The 20,507-nt window shown below is 45.9% G+C and overlaps 1 protein-coding gene across 4 annotated transcripts in view; it reads right to left on the bottom strand.

Annotated features, from left to right (window-relative positions):
* The window catches only part of PLCG1 (phospholipase C gamma 1), a 67,450-nt gene that overhangs the window by 27,415 nt on the left and 19,528 nt on the right, over positions 1-20,507 (bottom strand). The window lies entirely within an intron of this gene.

Below are 20,507 nucleotides of genomic sequence, written 5' to 3'. Positions count from 1 at the left end.
GGGCCAAGTCAGTTCATGAGAGCCCTTCAACTGTCTTGGCTCTAGACAACTGCTAGCCAGAAGCTGGCGGAGCAAAGCAGAAATAATTTGGGATCTGGAATCTAAAGACCCAGGTGGAGCTTCCCATCTGCTCCTGCCCACCTGTGTGACCTTGGGGAAGTTACCTCTCCTCTCTGGGTCTCCAGGGCCTCATCTATAAAGCGAAGGGGGTGGATTAAAAGACCTCTGAGGTCCCTTCTGGCCTAGGATCCCAACCAACCCTCTTCCTTCACCCTTCCACAAGTCTACATCTATACTAGGGGCTGTAAGTGAAACAGACAGAGACAGAGACATTCACAGCTGTCAAAAAGCCTCCATTCTAGCAAGAGGGATAGGGCTTACACATACTATGGCATTTGGGGTTAAGTGACTTGCCCAGGATCACATGGCTTGTAAGTGTCTGAGGCCAGATTTGAACTCAGGTCCTCCGGACTCCAGGGCTGGGGCACTATCCACTGTACCACCTAGCTGCCCCAAACTATGACATTTAGCACTAAATCGTATGGCTAAATGCTCTACGGCACTACCCCATATGAGGAACAGATGAGGGAAACTAGGGATTTTCCATATGGAAAAAAAGTTGATTAGAGGCCCCAGCTTGGCCCCAGAGGGCAAAACTGAGAGTAACAGGGAAGGCACATAGAGGCCAACAATAACCAGAGGAAGGGGATGCTGTGGGAAGTAGTGAGTTCCCCATCAGTGAAATTCTCCAAGCAGGGGTTGGAATGACCACTCGTCAGGGATGGCAGGGAGGGACTTCCTGACCAAGAACGGATTAGATTAGATCAGGGTGGGAAATATGCCCCCTCCACATGTGGCCTCCAGGCCACAGGTTCTCCACCCCCTGGACTAGATTAACTCTGAGGTTCCTCCCAACTCTCAGAAATTCTCAGAGTTCTGAGAAGAGAGAGACCACTCAGAGCATGGTTCAATGAGAGGAGCTTTTTCTAAAGGGATGGGTTTCTTTGTGAGGGACACAGACAGCACCCCCATCACTGAAGGTCTCGCAGGATCACAGCTTTGGAGCCAGAAGCTCATCAAGACCAGTCACAGGGGCAGCTAGGTGGCGCAGTGGATAGAGCACCAGTCCTGAAGTCAGGAGGACCTGAGTTCAAATCCGGCCTCAGACCAAACGCTTGACACTTACTAGCTGTGTGACCCTGGGCAAGTCACTTAACCCCAACTGCCTTAAAAAAAAAAAAAGACCAGTCACAAAGGCAGCAAGTGGCAGCAAAGTCCCTGATTCTAAACCCATCATCCTTTCAACTTAGCCACAACATCTTTCTTCTCATCTGCTTTATTTATCTAGCAGATGACAACTTAAGGGTATTATTCCAAGGAGTTTCCATCGTGGGGCGGGGAGTTAGAACCACCAACCTCTAAGGCTCTTTCCAATTCCCAAACCTCTAGGATTCTACAAGGTGAGCCTGGGAGGACAGGTAAGATATGATTGGAGGGGAGGATAAGCGTTCCCGGTAGAAGAAACTGCTTGAGCAAAGGCATGAAGGCTTGAACAAGCCAAGAATTATCTCATTGTGCACCTCCTCCCCATTCCTTTGCAGAGGTGGGGAGTCCACGGGGGTAGAGTACTGTACAAATTGTCAGATTTTTTTTTTATATAATTGAGTAATTTAGCTGATGTTTTTTCCTCTTCTTCCTTTTTCTTTTTTCTTAAAAAACAACAAACTTTGCTACATGGGACAGCTAGGGGAGAAGGGAGGGGTCCACAGAAGGAAATTTTGGTAATATAAAAACAAGATACCAATAGAAAAAAATTGTAAAAGCCATTGTGCACTTGACCCCAGAAATGCACATCCCTCCCTTCTCTGAGGAGGTGGGGACTATGGGTGTGCGATACTGTACAGACCGTGAGACTTGACCATGTCGTTTGTTTTGCTGACCTGCTTTTTTTCTTTTTTGGTACTAGGAACAACTTCACTGAACAGAGGGAGGAAGGATATGTTCAGAAATGAAGGTTTTGTAAAAAACAAAGCTATCATTTTTTTTATAGCAAAGACAAAAAAAATCAATAAACAAAAGGTCACTGTAATTATAATCCCCACCAAAAGCACCCCTCTGCCCTTGTTTGGCACGGCCTGGCAGAAAGAATGACTGTGGAGTCTGAGGAGCTAAATTCGAATCCTGACCTTGCTACTTATAATGTGCTCAGGCAAATCCCTTTTCTCTCTCTATAAAATAAGAAGATTAGACTGTATGACCTCCAAGGTCTTTTCCAGCTCTGGATCTCACAGACTGCTTGAAAAAGCAGAGAACTAGGCCTTCTGCCTGATTCTCAAGCCCAGACCAACACAAATACTAGCCATGACTGGGCCCGACAACTGGACAAAGGAGCCTGTCCAAAACGGCTAGGGCTCAGGAGCTTCTCCCTGGGCTAAGAAGCAGCCCTTTTGATGTCCACCCATGACCTGACCTTCCTTCCGTCAGACACCTAGGGAGCAGAGTCAGGTGAGGAGATGCCTGGGGAAAACTAGGGGAGAAGCGCAGGGTGAGCAACACTTCATGAGTCATTTTTTCTCAACACAAGGTACCTTTGAACAACAGACCCCAACCCACAGTTATGATTCTGTGTGGCGTTTGGGCTGGGGATGGAGGGTGGGAGGACGGGGATGGGGTGGCTTCTTGTTAGCCAAGAGAAGGCTGAGAATGAGGAGCTACAAATGTTCCCCAACACATACCCTCTTCCCCCTTTGCTCTACCAGCTTCTGGTCTGGTGGGAGGCAGTCAGTGGCCAAGAGGAGAGAGCCCAATCCACCCCACCCAAACCTCAGGTAGGAGGCAAACACCATGGAGGCTATAAATATGTCTCACAAACACGCTAAGAGAAAGAAGATTTGTCCTCGAAGCTAAGGGAGCTTTGGGTAGGCCAGCCGGGGCTGGGCCTCCCTTCTTGGTACCTTCTTCCTGCACTCCTGGCTTCCTGCCTTCCCACAGGGAGGAAGCAAAATTGCCGAGAAATCCAGTCACCCTAAGATTTAGGGGAATGAGTGTCAGCTCCCTCCTAGGGCTGGGCTTGCCTTTTAAAAGAAGGCCCTGGAGGCAGCTGGGTGGCACAGTGGATAGAGCCCTGGCCCTGGATTCAGGAGGACCTGAGTTCAAATCTAGCCTCAGACACATAACACTTACTTGACCCTGGGCAAGTCACCTAACCCCACTGCTTAGCTAAAAAAAAAGAAGGCCCTGGAGGGACAAAGCTTACCCCCCATGGGAATGACTTACTGGAATTTCCGAAATTTCTAGAGAGGTAGATACTGGTAGCAGATTGGAGAGGTGACTTCTTAGCACTCCACAGATCACAGCACCACTAAGGCTTCCCAGAAACCAACCAGAACTTTCATCCTAGAGTCACTCCAAAGGGGTGGCCCTGGAGAAGGGGTCAAACTGAGCTCTAAAATGCGCTGAATGGCAAAACAATTTCAGCCAGTGGGAGGGACCTAACATGTCCCAGCAAGGAAGGGCTCCCCTTTTCTGCACTGCCCTCCCAGCCCGCTTCCCCCGCTGCCCCAAACCAGAAGACCCAAGAACCCATGAACAGGGAAGGATGGAGCAGTTAGTTCAGGATTCATCCTTGTTCTGTTTTACCACAGACCTCTTGCCCTGAGAAATTCTCAGAACCCCAAATGGGTCTGAACTTTAAAACTTTGAGTGTACAAGAACAGGAGCCCTGACCCAGCTGCTAATGGAAAGAACAGAGAGAGACTGCCAAGGGGAACAGGAGCAGAGATGATAACATGTAAAGGAATGAAGGTCAGGGCGAGGCCTCCCTAGAGGACAGCCAGTTGCTGCATGTGTGACTAGGCACCCCAGATCCTCTCCTGCTGCTATCCCCCATATGCACGTCAGCCACACAGGGGCATCCCTGGGAACTGCTGCAACCCTGATCGCTCTTGGACCAGTTTCCTTTTTCTCCTGACTCACACTCAGAGAATCCACTTTGTCCTCAGAGCAACCTGTGATCACAAACTCTTAAAGAAAATACACATAGTAGTCATTTAATAAATGTTTATTAAATTATAGGATGGGACCACAGAGGCAATCAAGTGGCACCGTGGTTAGAGTACTGAACCCAGAGCCAGGAAGAGTTCAAATCCTGCCTCAAACACTCACTAGCTGCGTGACCCTGGGTAAGTCACTTAAATTGTCAGCCTCAGTTCCCTTATCTATAAAATAGGGGTATTAACAGCATTTACCTCTCAGATAAAATGAGATAATGTATGTAAAATCTTTGCAAATCTTAAAGCACTACATAAATGCTGGCTATTTATTATCTAACCCCCCACCCCATGCAGAATTCCTCTTCTTATCACAGGCAGGTCTTTACCTTTGGTTCAAACATTTCCCATAACAGGGAGTTCACTACCTTCCAAAGCAGTCCACTCCAGTTTTAGACAGCTCTGCTGGTTACAAAAGAGGCAGTATAAGACTTGGTGGATAGAGTGCTGGGCCTGGGGTCAAGAAGACCTGAGTTCAAATCCGACCTCACACTTACTAGCCGTGGGATCCTGGGTAAGTCATTTAACTTCTGTTTGCCTAGGAGACAGTGAGGTAGCTCAGTGGAAAGAGCACTGAGCCTAGAGTCAGGAAGACCTGAGTTCAAATCCAGCCTCAGACACTTACTAGCTGTGTGAACCTGGGCAGGTGACTTAACCTTTTGCCTTAATCTACTGGAAAAGGAAACAGCAAACCAGTATCTCTGCCAAAAAAAAAAATTCCATGGACAGTATGGTCCACGGGGTCATGAAGAGTTGTACGTGATTGAGCAATTGTTACAAAGCTTTTCATTATACTGAAGGATCTTCCAACTCTCCCCTGCCCGTCCTCTCTTTCTCTCTCTCTCTCTCTCTCTCTCTCTCTCTCTCTCTCTCTCTCTCTCTCTCTCTCTCTCTCTCTCTCCTCTCTCTCTCTCTCTCTCTCTCTCTCACCCCCCCTTCCCCTTTCTCCCCCCAGTCCATCAGCCATTTGGCTTCATGTGCCTCTGTACTCAGCATAGTGGGGGGCAATGTGGTACAGTAGAAAGAACACTAGATTTGGAGTCATAGGAACCAAGATAGAATGCCAAGCTCTGCACTTACTACCTCTGTGGACCTCAGTTTCCTGTTCTGTAAAATATAGGGGGGCTGAACCAGATGACCCCTGAGGTCCCTTCCAGCTCTCAATCTCTGATCCTATAATGATGTTACCCAGGGTCAGATAGAACAGCCCTGTTTCCAGTGCCAGGTAATGCCCCCCCCCCATTCTCTCCACTCTGGGGCTGTGGAGCAAAATGAAGGCAGGCAGCTGGGACTACTCCAAATTCTTCCTCTCTGCCCTCACTGGAACCAACAATCCTTAATCTATCTCTTTTTCATTCTCTATCACATTCCAAGCAGCCCTGCTGTAAATAATTCATTCATTCTCTCCCCCCCCTCCACCAAGGTCAAGTCCAAACTCCCATGCTCCCATTTTCTGTGGATTTCCACTTTATTGAAAAGATGTAGGTCTGATGGGACCCACCTTTACTTCTCCCCCTGTCTGAAAAGCTCTTGGTTCATTGTTTGTGGGCTGTTTTCCTCCTCTATCCTTTCCTCCTTCCCTTCATTCTCAGAACCAGCTGGCCCTCCACCTTCTCAGCAGCCCTCTTCTGCCCCTCCCGCCCCGCCATGTTCTCTTGATCCCCTCTGATTCTGACCTCCTCCAGGACTTCAAACCATCAATCACTCCCTCACCCCCCACCCCACTGCTTGCAAAAAACAAAGCCAGTACAGTGAATGAGCCCTAGCATGGGAGTCAGAAGATCCAAATCTGAATCCTGGCTCTGCTGTTTACTGCTAAGAGTGACCTTGGATAAATTAGTTGTCCTCTCTGAACTTCAGTTTCTCCAGCTGAAAAGAGTGAGTTAACAATCTCTGCACCATCTAGCTCATGAGGATACTGTAAAAAATAAACTGTGTTAACCTTGCAGCTGCACAGAAATGGGAATTCACATTTCACAGTGGAGAAAGCCATCGGCCACCTCAAAGGCCTATGTAAATAGGAGTCGTTAGTAATAACAATAATAAGTTTTAAAAGCAGGCACACCAGGAGGGCAGAGACAGGGGTCTGGATTGGGAGGAAAGGAAATCAAGTGGAGGGACTAGATGGGTGGAGACAGAAAGGGAGAGAGGACAAGCCTCTGCTGAGGGCAACTTCAAAGGGTAGAAGGAGCCACTTAGTGTCAACTCCCTACTCACTCAATGTGAAACCACCATCGAACACCTTTGAAACAGAAAACCACCCTTCTTGTGCAAATTTTGCTCCTCTGCCCCATACAGGAACGTTTGGGCGGCCCAGAGGTCTGCAAACCCTCCCTGCACATGGTGACATACACAAAGAGACAGAAGATGCCCACCAGCCACCTGGACCATGACCCTTCTCTGTCCTTGAACAGGGCTACCCTCCTCTAGCCCAACTGAAGTCCCCAGAAGGCATCTTCCTGGGCAATGAACACTCCCATGTGTGTGACACTTCAAGTTCACCACACCTCTCAATACCTCATAACCCAGCAAATGGGCAAAAATAACTAAAAATTAAATGCTCCATAACCTATATCAAATTGCTTGCCTTCTCAATAAGGGGGATGGGGAGGGAGGGAGAGAATTTGGAACTTAATTTTTAAAATGAATGTTAAAAATTGTTTTTACATGTAATTGGGGAAAATACTAAAAAAAATGTAAATGCTGGTTCAGCTGTAAAGAAACCCTGTGAGTCATGAGTGCCTTCCACATAATAACCCCAGGAGATAGCTAGGGTGGGGAAAAGATCATCAAACCCAATTTTATACATGAGGAAAACTGAAGCTTAGAAAAGGTAAACGATTTACTCAGTCACCCAGTGAGTTCATGTAAGTCCAGGCCCCCTTCACTGCACCCCTTGGTTTTTCTCCCCACTCCTTCTCTTCCTGTTATGATGTAAGAGAGATGCTCTATGAGTCCCATTGGTATTCAGGCCTACTTCACTTACAGCAAACTTGGCTGACAGAGAAGGGCATATATATATATATAAGGTGATGCCAAAGGCTCTTCACTTTACCAAAAATTAAAATGATTCCACTTCCACAGTGGATTAATGGTCAGTTGATACGGATGACTTTCAAAAGAGGAAACACAATAAGAATCACTAATAATCAAAAACAAAATGGAGGCACCACCTCACAGGGAAGAGGAATGGGACCTGTAATCTCCTTGGCATAAGGAATGATGAGGAAGCTCTCTCTTCCCATATAGGTTGGCACCTTCTCTTCCACTTTGAGCCTTACAGAGTTGCCTGAAGCAGTGAGATAAGTGACTTCACCAAGGTCACACAACCAGTATGTTCTGAAGGCAGATCTTAAACCCACATCTTCCTGGTTTCAAGGCCAGCTCTCTATCCTATCTCTATCTCTACACCACATCAAATTGGCAAACAGAATTAAAAACTCAATGCTAGTTCAGTTTTAAATAAACAGGTACACCCATTCTCTGCTAACAGGATAGACAAGGTAGAAACTTTCGGGAGAGCAATCCCGGTGGTATGCAGCAAAAGTGACAAAAATAATCACACTTTTGAAACACAATTTCACTGCCAGAAATATATTTATCAGTATTATCAAAAACAAGACAAAAAAGAACCATCTGCTCAAAGACTTCACAGAACCATTATGTGTAATTACAAAAAAACTGGAAGCAATCTAAGTGTCTACTAATGTTCAAAGTGTGGTTCATTAAGGATAATGGAATACTGTGAAGCAAATAAAGACAATTATGAGGAAAACAAAGACCCAGTAAAAATTTTTCTGAAATAATGGAAAATGAAAAAGGAGAACCAGAATAATGGAGTTCACTTAATTGTAATCATACAAGAAAAAATGGTCAAAGAATATTCATAGGATACTTTAGTCTCCTGAGAGGGACTGGAAAAAGTGTTAGGACACTTTATGAAATTACTTCAAATGTGAACAGTTACTAAACAAGTTTAGTTGCTTATACTGATGTTCACTATTCGATTTCTAATAAAAAATAAAATTTTTGGCAAATTTAAATTTAAAAAAATAAGCAGAGTGTAATGAATGCCCCACTTTCAGAGTGTTTTTAAAATAAGAGCCACAAATTTCTGTTTGCTCAACTTGTGAGAACTTTTGAGAATTAGTATTACCTAATACTGAGCCCAGGCATACTACCTGCCATCTCATTCTTATCCTCAACTCCAGAAAATGGGGAGAAGGCAACAATTTTTGCCATTCCCACTGAGGTTTACACAGAGCAGAAAAGGAAGGAAAGCCATAACAGGCCTCAGAGCTCCCAATTACCTGGGGCTGGGATCCTCCCAAATGTAGTAACTCCTTGAAGTCCCCCATTCCCTCAAACCCATGCGACACCCCCTCTTGTCAGATCCTGTTCCAAAGAGCCTTTATCATGCCAAGCAGTAAAAGAAAAGCCCCCTGGACCAGACTCCCTCCTCCAGGGGGGAAATGGGGTTCAGTCTCAGCCCCAACCGGAAGGAAGCACATTCTCCTCAGAACTGCAAGCTGGGCCTGGGGTAGGGCATGAGGCCCCTGGTACCTCAAACCCACATCCTGCCCACCTCCCAGCCCCCTTCTGGTTTCCCATAGCACAGCAACCCAAGTAACTCCTCTTCCAGGGGAAGGAACAGAAGAACCCAGCAACAAGTTATCAAGACATATTCCAAGACCATTCCAAGAACAATAGGCTCCATGACCCATAACATGGACCCACATCATGGACTGCTGACATGCTGACCTAAATCCAAGTGCACAGCTTCAGGGTCCAGAAGGCACCCTCAAGACACCCCCACACCAGAAGCAATGATACCGTGACCACTATTACCCTTCCCCAGTCAAATGCCACACACACACTGGCTCTCTACCATGAACCACTGATGCGCTGTGTTCAAAAACATGGTGGGCTTTTTCCAATCACAAGGGGGTTCTAGGGCTGCTTTCCTTTTCTAGATTAATTTTTTTTTAATCAACAAGAATTTATTTTCTCTCCCCCTTGAGGGACAAAAAAAGAAAAAGAAAATCTTCGAAACAAATATACATAATCACATATGGTCCACACAAAAACATGTGTCTGACTCCGACCATTTAGTCCGCCACCTATCTACAATGCTTTCCTACCCATGTCAGAGACCCCAGGCACACGGGGTCAAAGCACACACACAAGCATCACAATAAGCAAGCTGTCAAACAAGTCTAAGCCAACTGATAGGGTAGCCACAATCGGCTCCTGGACTCCTACATCCCAGCTCGTCAGAGCTCAGGCAAGGGTTTGGGATTGGAGGATTCACACTTTTGTGACAGCAGTGATGCTACCTGAAGATGGGAGATGCTGCCACGTGACCTTAGACAAGCATCTCAGACTCTCTGGGCTTCAGCTTCCTCTTCTGTAAAAGGAAGGGATTACAAGGAGGTCAAAGACAAAAACAAAGGTTCCATATAGAGCTAAACCTTCACAACAGCATGCTTTCTTTAAAAAAAAAAGCAACTAGAAACAAAGCAGATACCCATCAATTGGAAAACAGTTGAAGACATTGTGGATTACATTCTAGGAAGTGAGAAATATGAGGAATTCAGAGCAACATGGATAATCTTCTATGAACTGATGTAGAGTGAAGTAAGCAGAATGAAGAAAACAATATACACAATGAAAAAAAACCTCATCTGAAGCTCTGGATAAGAGTTTTTGGTAATGACTGATGTTGCTTGGAGAGATGGGGGGCTATGGGTGCAGAACATCACACAGAGCTAGCTGTGGTCACTTCCTTTGTTTGGCTTAGCTATTTTCTCTTTTTTTTACAAGGGAAGGCTATAGAAAAGGTGTAGTGTCCACTTAGAAATGACTGATGTAAAAACAAAAGGCATAAAGAAAATTTTAATCTAAAAATAAAATGAAAAGAGGGGGTTGGACTTGATGACCTTAAGGGGTCCCTTCTAGTTCTGACATTTTTGAATTCTAATGTGCACAGCAATTATCAGCGAGCAAGGAGGAGATGGAGTTGGTGGGCATTAAACAACTTGGTCATGGGAGGTCTGCGGTCATTCTTTCTGTCAAGAGGGGGACTATCATGATTGTCCAACAGCCCAGACTACAAATGACAGAACAAATATAATAGGGAGTTGATACCCAAGATAAGCAAGGAGACGCTTAGAGAGGACCCAGCTGCCTTGGATGAATCCAAGCCCCTGGCCCACATCCTCAGGGACTACAAGAACCAGTAGACGGGACTCCCGAGCTTCCAGCAGTGATATCTGAAAGGCCAAGAAAAACAGAAAACGGAAAACGTGCCACAAGACTGAAAAGGGGTAAAGGTCCTGATTTTCAAAAAAGAGGAAGAGAAAAGAGTCTACAAGTTACAGGGCAGGGAGCTTGACTTCAATTCCTATTGAAATTCTAGAATGAGACACGAAAAGATGTTTGGTGAACCTCTAGAAAGGAGAAGTGGTGGTTACAGTGAGCTAGCATGTGTTTGCTCCGATGATGCAATGACCTGAAGAAATGGCACAACAGCACGCTCATCAAATCTGGAGATGACTCACAGCTAACAAGGATAACTAACACACAAGGTGAGCGTTAAGATGTAAAAAGATCTTGACACGCCAGAGGAGTGGACTGAATCTAATAAGATGAGAGTCAGTAGAAACAAACGCAAAGTCTTATGCTCAGGTCCAAAAAATCAATTTCACAAGCATTAAGATGGAGAAGGCAGAGTAAGACAGCAGATATCATGAAAAAGATTTAGAGGCTCTAGTGGACTACAAGCTCCATACGAGTCAACAGTGTGATACAGCAACCAGAAGAAGCTCATTCAGTCTTGAGCACATCGAGCTGCAGAACTTCTAGGAAGAGAGGTGACAGTCCCATTGCACTCTGCTTCTGTGTGACCTCATCTGGAGTACTGTGCTCAATTCTGGGTATCCACAGCTTAAGAAGGGCACTGATAAACTGGAGAGTATCCAGGAGGGCAATCAGGACGGTGAAGGGGCTTAAGCCCATGTTATATGAAGATCACGGAAGGAGAAGACAAGATGGTGGGAAGAGGGTAGACAGGGGGGTTGAGACCATAGTTGTCTCCAAGTTTCTGAAGAGCTGTCATGTAGTAGAGCAATTGGGCTTGTTCTGTTTGCCTCCAGAGGGCAAACCAGCAGCAGTGGGTAGAAGATGCAAAGAGGCATAACGGGCTTGATGTCAGGAAAAGCATCCCAGCAATCAGACCTGTCCAAAAGGTGAGCAGGCTGCCTGAAGAGGCAATGAGTTATCCTTCCTTGGATTTCTCCAGGCAGTGGCTGGGTGACTGTTTGTTGAATATATTATAGTAGGAATTCCTTTCAAGTGTGGGTTGGAATAGATGGCCACCAAGGTCTATTCCCGACTCTCAAACATTGTGATTCTGTAAGTAATGGGTAATAAGGCTAGAAAGATAATTTAGGACCAGGTTGTAAATGGCTTTCAATGCCAAAAAGACAAGTTTCTAATTGATCCTAGAGGTAACATGGAGCTACTGGAGCTGACCAGGTAATTCTACCAGGATCCAACCTATGCTTTAGGAAAATCACTCCGACAGCAGAGTGCAAGATAGACTAGAATGGACAGAGCTTCCAGGCTAGGAGACCCATTAGAAGACTACTGTAACAACAGTCCAAGTAAGAATGACAAGGATCTGAACTAAAGTGGTGACCATGTGAATGAACAAAAGGGATGGACACAAACGATGTGGAGAAAGAAGAGAGAAGTCTGGCAATTATTTGCATAAGTAAGGTGAGTGAAAGTGAAGAGCTGAGGATGAAATGAATGAATAAAGCATTCATTAACTACTGTTGTGGTTCAGTCTTGTTTTAGACTCTTCATGACCCCCATTTGGGATGTCTTTGGCAATGATACTGGAATGGTTTGCCATTTCCTTCTCTAGCTTATTTTACAGGTGAGGAAACTGAGGCAAACAGGGTTAAGTGCCCAGCATTTACTATTTGCAAAGCACTGAGCTGAGTGCTAGAGATACAAATAAAAAAAGATTGATGGAGGAGACAAGACACATGGAAGGTTTGGCTGCAAGTTGGATGGAAAGGACCCAGGGTCCTTAGAGTACACCACAAAGGAGATGGTAATGCCTTTTCTTTAATGCCATCTCCACTAATAAAACCGTTATCAGTTTCCGATGTTGAACCATTTGACAGTGCCAAGAATTCTGGTGACAAATACTTTTTTTTTCTAGGTCTTCAACAGATGTGGCCATGGCACCCGCAGGAACAAGTGCCAGGCTGCATCTGTAGAGGGGTCATTACCCAGGATGGTGACTGAGGGCACTGAGCTGGAAACAATGCTAGTCTCCAGGCTCCTGGGCTCAAGGTGACACCAAGGTCGCGAAGCTGGATGACTGGTAGGATAATAGTGTCCCTGATAAAGACAGAAGGTTATAAGAAGGGTTCAGTTAGTAGGAAAGATACTGGGTTCTGTTTTGGACATAATGAGTTTCAATCTGACATAAAAGAACACATATCATCACATTTGGACTAACACACCTGGGTACTTGACATACTAAGAGGAAATACTTCAAAAAATTAAGCCAAGAAAACAGATAGACCTGACAGAGCTGAAACCCTTGTTGGATGGCACAACTGAAAAGCCATTCACAAGGGGCAGCTGGTGGCAGTGGATAGAGCACCAGCCCTGGAGTCAGGAGGACCTAAATTCAAATGTGGCCTCAGACACTTACTAGTTGTGTGACCCTGGGCAAATCACTTAACCCCAACTGCCTCAAAAAAAAAAAGTCATTCATAGGTATCAATTTTCAAAATACTTCAGAGATCTCAAAAGAATGAAAAGACTGTGGACTACATCATTACCTAAAATCAGGGTAACCAAGATGACAGCACTAACTAACTATACACGTACCTTTCTCAGCTCTACAAAATCTTCATGAGAATGGTCATCAAAAGTTTCCTTAATGAAAATACATGAGAAGTAAATAGGCAAGTTTTTGATTATCTACGACAGACCACATCATCATAGCCATACAACAGACTGAGACATAAATATAATACAAGCTCCTGGCATATTTACTGATTACAACGAAAGCATCTGGACTGGGCAGAGCAAAACGTGAGAATCTAAAAGGCTCTCACTCAACCCAAAGTGGCCCCCAGGCAATGTTAAGATCATATGAGACTCCTAGAGAGATATGACCACAGAAATAACTTTGTTCAACAGTACTCTAACTAAGAATATCAAGTAAGGCATAAAACAAGGAGATGGATGTTTGCCAAAGGCATTCAACACTGTCAAGGAAGACAGAACTGCACAAAGGCTAAATGAAGACTCGATTCTTAACAGAAAAATAAGGCCCTCTGGATAATCCAGTAAGATTCACATTCCATGGAAAAACAAAGTACAAATACATACACTTCAAGAGTCACTGACACCCTAAGAATCAGTCCATGAATCCCCTAGGGGTGAGGGGGAGAAGGATGATTGCTAGTTATTTTTTAAATTAAAGTTTAACTGACCTTTTTTTTTTAATATAACCAGAGAATCCTGGACTGAGTGGTAGAAGTGACCTCAGCAGCCATCTGGCTAAACCCACACACAAAATGAACACCACTCTTACTCACACACTGCTTCCCATGAAGTAAGCCTTACCTTGTAACAAAGAAGAGAAAAACCAGCAGCTCAGCCAGATAGGTAATACCTCATACTGATGGTTCCCTACCTGGACACATGGAGGGACATGCATTTCCTCATGGCAGATGCTATTTCTAAAAATGCATTTTCTCACTAGGTCTAGCAGGCAGTAGGAAATACTAGACTAGAGTCTCTCCTAAAGTCATCTGACCTAACAGAGACACATATCTATATGCATATACACATGCACACGCACGTGCACACACATACACACACACACACAGCACTCTCAGTTACATTCATATATATCCCTAGTTGCAAACACACACATAACCAGATACCTACATACAGACACACAACACACACACACATACACAGGATTGTGGGAAGCTCTGGGCCCAGCGGAAGAGGGGAGGAGCAGGCAACCAGTTGGTCCCACCTTAGGTTTGGGATGGTGTTTCCTTCTACTCCACAAACCTAGCTGAAAATAGCATCTTTTTCTTAAGTTTAAAAAAAGAGAGAGAAGAAAAAGAAAAACAAATAAACATATTTTCGGAATCAAAGCTGGGCAGGATCTGGGAAGGATGGAAGTCTAGGTTGCGGTGACCCAACAGGTACAAGGCCCTAGGCCGGGTAATCTCCCCTACTGGCCGTCGGCCTGTGCTAGCCGGAGCTCTCTCCCACTCCGTCCGAGGCTGAACCGCTTCCCACCATCTCTTCAGCTTTTCTTCTTCAGCCCCAGCTGAGCTCCCTGCCCGTGGTAAGCCAGACTGCCATCCCAGACACAACCCAGGGACATGCAAAGCCACAGGGCCAGAATGAGCCACAAAGTTTGACTGCACCCTCAGATGGGGTGTCCTCATGCTTAGAGCACATCAAAAGCAGGGGCCCACGAACACCAAGTACACATAAGATGCCCTGGCCTGAAAGATGTTTATGGAACCCATGGGACAGCCCCCCTAACCAGATCAGGCAGTCCCAAACAGCAACCATGTCACTCAATGTCCCCAAATCTACTGACTTAACAACCAACCAACCATGGAGCAAGAGGAGAGACTGCTTCATTAGTGAAAAGGACCCTAAAATGGAAGTCAGGAGGATCAAGTTAAAACTCCTAGGTCTCCCACTAATCCTTTCTGCCACCCTGAGCAAGTCCCCGTGTAGCAAGTTTTATTTTCTATGAATGGGGGGTAAGAGGAGGGGTGAAGCAAATAGTTTCTAAGGGCCCTTCCAGTACGAAGCTTCTAGGCACCATCTTCTTTTTGTTGCTGTTCCACTGTGTACAGGGAAATGCTCAGTATATTTAGTGTTTGTTAAGTTTACAATTTTTTTAAATTCCAAAGAAATTTTAAAAACAAACAAATTTATGTGTCCTGCTGTAATCCTAGACCCAATCTCGATGTTGCTAGGGAGGAAAGACTCTTGTGATGTAGGCCTATTTCCAAATATGATCGGGGAAAAGAAAAAGAACCCAAAGGTTCTAAAATGTTCACGTGCAGCTCTCTTTGTGGTGGCAAAGAACTGGATATTGGGAGGCGGTTCAGGCCTCGGACAGAATGGGAGAGAGCTTGGGCTGGCACAGGCTGACAGCCAGGAGGGGAGATTACCCAGCCTAAGGCCTAGTACCTGTTGGGTCACCGCAATCTAGACTTCCATTCTTCCCAGATGCTGAGAGATGTGATTTCTAAAATATGTATATTTTTTTTAAACTTTGATGCCCATCAACTGGGGAATGGCTGAATAAGTTATAGTATATGCTTGTGATAGAATACTACTGTGCAATAAGAAATGATGAGCTCAATGATTTTAGAAGAACATGGAAAGACTTGCATGAAATAACGAAGAGCAAAGTGAGCAGAATCAAAAGAACATTGTATATAGTAACAACGATACTGTTTTAAGAACAACTTTGAGTGAATAAGTCATTTTGACTATTATAAATACCCAAATTAACTATAAAGGATCTATGAAGAAAAACGCTATCTGCATCCAGAGAAAGAAATGACAAAGAGGAGTATGTATAGAATGATTTTACATATACATACATACATACATACATATATATACGTATATGTATATATATGTATATATATGTATATATGTATGTATGTATGTATATATGTGTATGTATATTTGTGTCTAATGGTAGCCATCTCTAGGGCAGGGGAGAGAGGAAAAAAAATTTACATGATAACTTTATCACATATTTAAAAGGAATGGTAAGTTGTACATAAGAGATTTGCAGTTTCATCTGCAAACATCTTGTTTTATTACACTATATTATGGAAATGCTTGTTTTATTCCATAAATTAAGAATAAAATAAATTTTTAAAAAATGGGATGGAAGGCACCAGAAGGCAAAGACAGTAGACCATCACATCTAGGTCTAGAACACACCTTAACAGACCATCTAGACTCAGTTTTCACATTTTTACAAAGGAATTAGGGTGAGGGGAGGTGAGATAGCTTGCCCTTAGTTACAGATAGCTCACAGCTGAGCTGGGATTTGAACCTGGGTGCTCTCACTTCCAACCCAATACTTATTATACTACAGTGAGCTGCCTTTGGTCACAGTCTGTGTTGCTGCTTTTCTCTGTACCCCCAAGGCTTAGCACACTGCCTGGGTACCCAGTAAACACTAAATGTTCTCCTATTGACCAGTCCCCACCCTCATGCTGCTGCTCAAGCTCAAAGGTTTACAAAGGATCAAGGAGCTTCCTAGTTGGGCAGACAAGACTCACACCCAAGAAACAATTAGAGAACTCAGAACAGGATATAAGCAAGAGCTAAGTATGCGGCCAAGACACTGAGTGCTGTAGGATGCAGACACTGATCGATAAGGACTGCCTGCCTGCCTCCCTCCCCGGGGACAGAAGATGGGGCTGGAGTTGGGCCCTGAAGGACAGCAGTACCAGACAAACAGACAGAGAGAGGAAGAGAACAGGGAGGATAATGGGGAGTGGGGGAGGGTGGGGGTAATGTGAAGAGAAAGGAAAAATCCTGGTACATGGAACTGTGGACAGGATGTGTAGGGAAGCCCAGGAGAGCCAGGACAGAGAATGGAAACCAGCCAGAATACAGAAAGCCTTGGGTAAAGGTCCAAAAGTTCCTGACGGATGCTTGGGGATGATTCTCAACATTTCTACAAGTACGGACTGAGGTCCACTGAGTACACAGCTCTGTACCACATAGTGGGAAGAAGCCAATGCCCAGGAGCTGACCCCTCCCCGCCAAGAACTGATGCCCCCCACATCCAAGAACCACGGATCCACCACCCCATGAATGCGTCTTCACGGCCACCATCCAAAGCTCAGTCCCAGCCCAAGAAATCCAAATCAAACTGCAAAGGAGGTCAGAGGCCTGCTGCCTGAATACACATTCACATTGTGTCTGTTGTGTTTATATGTCTGCGTATGCATGGAAGACACTACAACTGTTAAGTGGAGGTAGTGGGGAGGGAGACCTCCCTTCTCTGGGTTCAACTTCCCCAGGCTGCGGGCCAGGCCGAAGGGCAGGGCTCGTTCTGGCTATCCTGTGAGGCAAAGGGCCCCAGGAGAATGAGGAGTGATCAATGTAGGAAACAACCAGGGGAAGCAGCCGCCATCCGGCGATTCCCACATCCCCCCACCCCAGCCCCAAGTCACCTCAGCCAGGTTCCTGTGCAGCTGGAAGCTGTGTGTGTGTGCTTGGACGTGGACACACACACACACACACACACACACACACACACACACACACACACAGAATAAGGCCTCTCTCGTGTGGATCCAGGAGCCTACACAACTTACACCCCCCACCCCCACCCCAGGTACAGCCACAATTCCTCTGCATTAGACAGAACCAAACCAGGTTCATCTGAAGTGCCTCCCCCAGGGAGGCCTCCACGCACCAGTCAGATCCAGCCCAGGCCAGCAAAGTCTCAGGACCTCCCAGCTCCCTCAGCCTGGCTGTCGGGAGAGAGGGCAAGGGGACGCTCCCTGCATTATCTAAGTCATTGTCCTCACAGTCCTTTGTGTACTATGCTCATTCCTACCTCTGGGCCTTTGCTCATGCTCTTTCCCCGTCCTATGATCCCTCCCCTGCCTCAGTCTTCCTCTCCACTTCTATCCAAATTCTACCCATCCTCACATCCCCTCTCCTCCATGAAGCCTTCCCTGCCCATCTCAACTAGAAGAAGCCTCCCCCCCAGTGGGGGCTCCTGTCAGCACACACTCCCTCTACCCCCATCTCATGCCTTCTCAGCTCCTAGAGGTCAGGCAGGGATGGTGCCTTCCCTCTGGCCTCTGCCCATCCTCAGCACCAAGGCCTCTCTCAACAAAGATGTTTTCCTGCAGGCCTGGGTGGTCATCTCCCAGCCATTTTCCCCACTGCCACTTTTTGCTCCTCCCTTTGATTCCTCTCACTTCTCAGAACCATCTTCCTTACACAATAAAGGGGTCCAAAGGCTCATAGCTCTGGAGCTGAAAGGGGTCTCAGAGGCCATTCAGTCCAATCCCCTCATGATGAGGGGACTGAGGCCCAGGAACCTAAACTTACTAGCCCAAGGTTGCAGCAACAATGGCAACCCAACACTCAAATGCCCAAAGGTCCTGCCTCTCTTTGGCTCAAAGATCTTCCCATAGAAAGGTCAATGCTTTTATTCTGTTTTTTTGTTTGGTTTTTTTTAGGCAGTTGGGGTTAAGTGACTTGCCCAGGGTCACACAGCCAGTAAGTGTCAAGTGTTTGATCTAAGGCCGGATTTAAACTCGGGTCCTCCTGACTTCAGGGCCAGTTCTCTACCCACTGCGCCACTTAGCTACCCCGAAAGGTCAATGTTTTGGCGTTCAAGGCCCTGCACATCCCAGCTCCACCCAGTATTTGTTGTTTTGTTTCTATATTTCTACTACTCTACGTGGCCTGGTACATACTCTATGCTTTCCTACAAATGGGCAATAGAGTGTTTTTTTGACTCAAGAAGTTCTATATGGTCTACACTCTGCATGGAAGCACTCCTCGTTGAACAAGAGTCTGCCTTTACGGCTGTGTTTTCCCCTCAGTCAAATGCTTTTTTGTACATGATGGTAGCATAGTGCCTAGCACACAGTAGGTGCTTCACAAACGCTGGTGAATAGACCATCTCCTCCAGCTTTGCTGAAACTGTTCCCTGGGGCTGGAATGCCCTTCCCAGTCCATAAAAAATTCTTAGCCAGGCTTTACAAATCCAATTCAAACGTCACCTCTTTAATGCAGCCTTCCCTGATCTGTTCAGTCAGTAATGATCTTTCTTTACCCCCTTTGGGCATCATGGGGGCACTTGGCACCTCTCTGATGCATTTACCATCTGTGGTTCTGGATTAAATTTGTCTATTTATCATACCCTACTACAAGGTTCGGAGTACCATGATCAATCTTTGCCTCTCTCCCTGTGCATAGCATGGGATTTGCATTTACAGTTGGTGATTAATAAATGCTTGCTAAATTGGATTAAACTGAGTGGGGGGGGGAGTGGGAGTAATCAGATAATGATGACATAAGTGACGATAAGAACAATGAGGTCACAACAGTAAGCAGGGGGATGGGGTGATGGGATGAAGCTAATGGAGGCTGGGGGTGAACTCTAGACCTGACTTCTCTGCTCCCCTTCCCCCAGCCATCTACACAGGTAAACACACTCAGACACCCCCAACTCCCAAGGTTGGGGGCTGGGGTGGAATCTAACGGGGCAAGGTAAGGCTAGTAAGAGCAGAACCAAATTACAGGAAGGAAGTGTTGCCCAGCCCCCTGCTCCATCCCACAGGAGACCAAAGTTAAATTGAGCTCCCCAAGGGTCAAAATGAGAAAAGGCCAAGCGCTAAGCTGCACACACAGCTGGTGCTTAATAATGGCTCCCCCTCCCCACTTCCCCAGACCTGGCAGAGAGGAGCAGCCCCAGCTTGACTCACCATCCGGTCCCCTTTCCCTGACTAGGTAAACAGGAAAAGGCCATTCAGCCAGCTGGCTCAGGAGGGCCAGGGACCCCCTGACAGCCTCCTATCCCAAAACATCACACACACCCCCACTGCCTGGTGAAGACAAACAAACCCCAGCCCCACATCAGCCACTGAGGACAGGGGCCCAGCAGAGTGAAAAGGGGAAGGATGAAAAACAATTTTAAAACTTCACCAGCGGGGGCAGCTAGGTGGTGCAGTGGATAGATCACTAGCCCTGGAGTCCGGAGGACCTGAGTTCAAATCCAATCTCAGACACTTACTAGCTGTGTGACCCTGGGCAAGTCACTTAACCCAGAATGCCTCACCAAAAAAAAAAAACCCAACAACAACAAACTTCACCAGCAATAAGCATGGCTCATGGCTTCCATTTCTAGACAGCTATGCTATTTACACAGCACTTTCCCCAGAATCACCCTGTGAAGTACAGGTAGCAGAAGTACTACTATTCCCATTTTATAGATGAATAAACTGAGGCTCAAAAAAGGTTAAATGAATTGCTTACAGTCACACAACTACTATGAAAGCCAAGTTTTGAAGTATGTTTTCCTAACTCCAAGCCTAGTACTCCATGATAGTACAATGTCCTGACATAGGTCCTGGGAATGGAGGGGCATTTGGAAGGATTTTCAAGCCTAGACAGGCACACGCATGCACGCACACAAAGTAATTTCAAGCCTGGGCACAGGGCCCATTTCATGGATGGAAAAATATGGCTATGAGATCCCACAGGAAAGAGGAGAAGCCAGATCAACGACAGCCCAGGTCACCCAGCCTCTGTGAGGACCTGGCTGGCCTGAGTCAGAGAGATTCCTGCACCAGGTGAGAGGATGAACTAGAGCAGGGGTCTTGA

This window comes from Phascolarctos cinereus, unplaced genomic scaffold, assembly GCF_003287225.1.
Source record: "Phascolarctos cinereus isolate Bilbo 61053 unplaced genomic scaffold, phaCin_HiC Scaffold_2;HRSCAF=192, whole genome shotgun sequence".
Lineage (NCBI taxonomy): Eukaryota > Metazoa > Chordata > Mammalia > Diprotodontia > Phascolarctidae > Phascolarctos > Phascolarctos cinereus.
The sequence above is the reverse complement of the archived record's forward strand: the minus strand, read 5'-3'. Positions and strand labels throughout refer to the sequence as shown.